Genomic DNA, 5,213 nt, shown 5'->3' with positions numbered 1-5,213 from the left:
CCTAAACCTAAACTTATAACCTATAACCTAAACCTAAACCTAAACTTAAAACCTAATGTATTCTCAAATCCCTAAACCTAAACCTACACCTAATCCTAATCTAAATTCATAACCTTAACCAAACCTAAACCTTGATAACCCAAACCTAAACCCGATCCAACCCAAACCCATTTCCTAAACTAAACCTTAACTATTCTCAATTCCCTAAACCTATTCTTATAACCTAAACCAAACCAAAACCTATACCTTAACCTAAACCTAAACCTAAACCTATAACCTATAACCTAAACATAACCTTAAACCTAAAACTAAACCTTAACCTAAACCTTAACCTAAACCTATAACCTATAGCCTTAACCTAAACCTTAACCTATAACCTATAACTAAACCTAAAACCTAAATGTATTCTCAAATCCCTAAACCTAAACCTACACCTAATCCTAATCTCAACTCCTCACCTAAACCTAAACCTAAACTGAAAACCAAAACCTAAACCCTGGCACCCAAACCTAAACCTATAATCTATTCTCAATTCCTAACCAATTGCTTATAACCTAAACCGAAATCACTTATACCTTAACCTAAACCTATAACCTATAACCTAAATCAAAACCACTTTCTAAACCTTAACCTAAACTTATATCTATAACCTAAACTCAAACCTAAACCAACCTAAACCTAAACCTAAACCTATAACCTATAACCTAAACCTAAACTTAAAACCTAATGTATTCTCAAATCCCTAAACCTAAACCTACACCTAATCCTAATCTAAACTCCACTTACCTAAACCTAAACCTTAACCTATTCCAATTCCCTAAGCATAGCTATAACCAAACCGAAATCCAAAACCTAACCTTAACCTAACAAATCCCTAAACCTAATCCTTATAACCTATAACCAAACATAAACCTATACTAACCTAAATCTAAACCTTAACCTAAACCTATAACCTATAGCCTTAACCTATAGCCTTAACCTAAACCTGTAACCTATAACCTAAACATAAACCTAAAACCTAAATGTATTCTCAAATCCCTAAACCTAAACCTACACCTAATCCTAATCTCAACTCCCTCACCTAAACCTAAACCTAAACTTGAAAACCAAAACCTAAACCCGATCCCGAACTCGAACCCGATTTCCTAAACCTAAACCTTAACCTATTCTCAATTCCCTAAACCAATTGCTTATAACCTAAACCGAAAGCTAAACTTATACCTTAACCTAAACCTATAACATATAACCTAAATCAAAACCACCTTTCCTTAAACCTTAACCTAAACCTATAATCTATAACCTAAATCAAAACCAAAACCAAACATAAACCTAAACCTAAACCTATAACCTATAACCTAAACCTAAACTTAAAACCTAATGTATTCTCAAATCCCTAAACCTAAACCTACACCTAATCCTAATCTCAACTCCCTAACCTAAACCTAAACCTAAACTTGAAAATCCAAACCTAAACCCGATACGAACCCAAACCCGATTTCCTAAACCTAAACCTTAACCTATTCTCAATTCCCTAAACCTATTGCTTATAACCTAAACCGAAACCAAAACCTATACCTTAACCTAAACCTAAACCTAAACCTATAACCTATAACCTAAACATAAACCTAAAACCTAAATCTAAACCTTAACCTAAACCTTAACCTAAACCTATAACCTATAGCCTTAACCTAAACCTGTAACCTATAGCCTTAACCTAAACCTAAAACCTAAATGTATTCTCAAATCCCTAAACCTAAACCTACACCAAATCCTAATCTCAACTCCCTCACCTAAACCTAAACCTAAACTTGAAAACCAAAACCTAAACCCGATCCCGAACTTGAACCCGATTTCCTAAACCTAAACCTTAACCTATTCTCAATTCTCTAACCCAATTGCTTATAACCTAAACCGAAAGCTAAACTTATACCTTAACCGAAACCTATAACCTATAACCTAAATCAAAACCACCTTTCCCTAAACCTTAACCTAAACCTATAATCTATAACCTAAATGAAAACCAAAACCAAACCTAAACCTAAACCTAAACCTATAGCCTATAACCTAAACCTAAACTTAAAACCTAATGTATTCTCAAATCCCTAAACCTAAACCTACACCTAATCCTAATCTAAACTCCCTAACCTAAACCTAAGCCTAAACTGGATAACCCAAACCTAAACCCGATCCTGAACCCAAACCCGATTTCCTAAACCTAAACCTTAACCTATTCTCAATTCCCTAAACCTATTGCTTAAACCGAAACCAAAACCTATACCTTAACCTAAACCTTAACCTAAACCTATAACCTATAACCTAAACATAAACCTAAAACCTAAATCTAAACCTTAACCTAAACCTTAACCTAAACCTATAACCTATAGCCTTAACCTAAACCTGTAACCTATAGCCTTAACCTAAACCTAAAACCTAAATGTATTCTCAAACCCCTAAACCTAAACCTACACCTAATCCTAATCTCAACTCCCTCACCTAAACCTAAACCTAAACTTGAAAACCAAAACCTAAACCCGATCCCGAACCTGAACCCGATTTCCTAAACCTAAACCTTAACCTATTCTCAATTCCCTAGACCAATTGCTTATAACCTAAACCGAAAGCTAAACTTATACCTTAACCTAAACCTATAACATATAACCTAAATCAAAACCACCTTTCCTTAAACCTTAACCTAAACCTATAATCTATAACCTAAATCAAAACCAAAACCAAACATAAACCTAAACCTAAACCTATAACCTATAACCTAAACCTAAACTTAAAACCTAATGTATTCTCAAATCCCTAAACCTAAACCTATACCTAATCCTAATCTCAAGTCCCTAACCTTAACCTAAACCTAAACTTGATAACCCAAACCTAAACCCGATCCTGAACCCAAACCCGATTTCCTAAACCTAAACCTTAACCTATTCTCAATTCCCTAAACCTATTGCTTATAACCTAAACCGAAACCAAAACCTATACCTTAACCTAAACCTAAACCTAAACCTATAACCTATAACCTAAACATAAACCTAAAACCTAAATCTAAACCTTAACCTAAACCTTAACCTAAACCTATAACCTATAGCCTTAACCTAAACCTGTAACCTATAGCCTTAACCTAAACCTAAAACCTAAATGTATTCTCAAATCCCTAAACCTAAACCTACACCTAATCCTAATCTCAACTCCCTCACCTAAACCTAAACCTAAACTTGAAAACCAAAACCTAAACCCGATCCCGAACCCGAACCCGATTTCCTAAACCTAAACCTTAACCTATTCTCAATTCCCTAGACCAATTGCTTATAACCTAAACCGAAAGCTAAACTTATACCTTAACCTAAACCTATAACATATAACTTAAATCAAAACCACCTTTCCTTAAACCTTAACCTAAACCTATAATCTATAACCTAAATCAAAACCAAAACCAAACCTAAACCTAAACCTAAACCTATAACCTATAACCTAAACCTAAACTTAAAACCTAATGTATTCTCAAATCCCTAAACCTAAACCTACACCTAATCCTAATCTAAACTCCCTAACCTTAACCTAAACCTAAACTTGATAACCCAAACCTAAATCCAATCCTGAACCCAAACCCGATTTCCTAAACCTAAACCTTAACCTATTCTCAATTCCTAAACCTTAACCTAAACCTATAACCTATAGCCTTAACCTAAACCTATAACCTATAGCCTTAACCTAAACTTAAAACCTAAATGTATTCTCAAATCCCTAAACCTAAACCTACACCTAATCCTAATCTCAACTCCCTCACCTAAACCTAAACCTAAACTTGAAAACCAAAACCTAAACCTGAACCCGAACCCGATTTCCTAAACCTAAACCTTAACCTATTCTCAATTCCCTAGACCAATTGCTTATAACCTAAACCGAAAGTTACACTTATACCTTAACCTAAACCTATAACATATAACCTAAATCAAAACCACCTTTCCTTAAACCTTAACCTAAACTTATAATCTATAACCTAAATCAAAACTAAAACCAAACCTAAACCTAAACCTAAACCTATAACCTATAACCTAAACCTAAACTTAAAACCTAATGTATTCTCAAATCCCTAAACCTAAACCTACACCTAATCCTAATCTAAACTTCCTAACCTTAACCTAAACCTAAACCTAAACTTGATAACCCAAACCTAAACCCGATCCTAAACCCAAACCCGATTTCCTAAACATAAACCTTAACCTATTCTCAATTCCCTAAACCTATTGCTTATAACCTAAACCGAAACCAAAACCTATACCTTAACCTAAACCTAAACCTAAACCTATAACCTATAACCTAAACATAAACCTAAAACCTAAATCTAAACCTTAACCTAAACCTTAACCTAAACCTATAACCTATAGCCTTAACCTAAACCTGTAACCTATAGCCTTAACATAAACCTAAAACCTAAATGTATTCTCAAATCCCTAAACCTAAACCTACACCTAATCCTAATCTCAACTCCCTCACCTAAACCTAAACCTAAACCTAAACTTGAAAACCAAAACCTAAACCCGATCCCGAACCCGAACCCGATTTCCTAAACCTAAACCTTAACCTATTCTCAATTCCCTAGACCAATTGCTTATAACCTAAACCGAAAGCTAAACTTATACCTTAACCTAAACCTATAACATATAACCTAAATCAAAACCACCTTTCCCTAAACCTTAACCTAAACCTATAATCTATAACCTAAATCAAAACCAAAACCAAACCTAAACCTAAACCTAAACCTATAACCTATAACCTAAACCTAAACTTAAAACCTAATGTATTCTCAAATCCCTAAACCTAAACCTACACCTAATCCTAATCTAAACTTCCTAACCTTAACCTAAACCTAAACCTAAACTTGATAACCCAAACCTAAACCCGATCCTAAACCCAAACCCGATTTCCTAAACATAAACCTTAACCTATTCTCAATTCCCTAAACCTATTGCTTATAACCTAAACCGAAACCAAAACCTATACCTTAACCTAAACCTAAACCTAAACCTATAACCTATAACCTAAACATAAACCTAAAACCTAAATCTAAACCTTAACCTAAACCTTAACCTAAACCTATAACCTATAGCCTTAACCTAAACCTGTAACCTATAGCCTTAACATAAACCTAAAACCTAAATGTATTCTCAAATCCCTAAACCTAAACCTACACCTAATCCTAATCT

This window comes from Magnolia sinica, unplaced genomic scaffold (genome assembly GCF_029962835.1).
Source record: "Magnolia sinica isolate HGM2019 unplaced genomic scaffold, MsV1 ctg293, whole genome shotgun sequence".
NCBI lineage: Eukaryota > Viridiplantae > Streptophyta > Magnoliopsida > Magnoliales > Magnoliaceae > Magnolia > Magnolia sinica.
Note: the sequence above shows the minus strand (reverse complement) of the source record.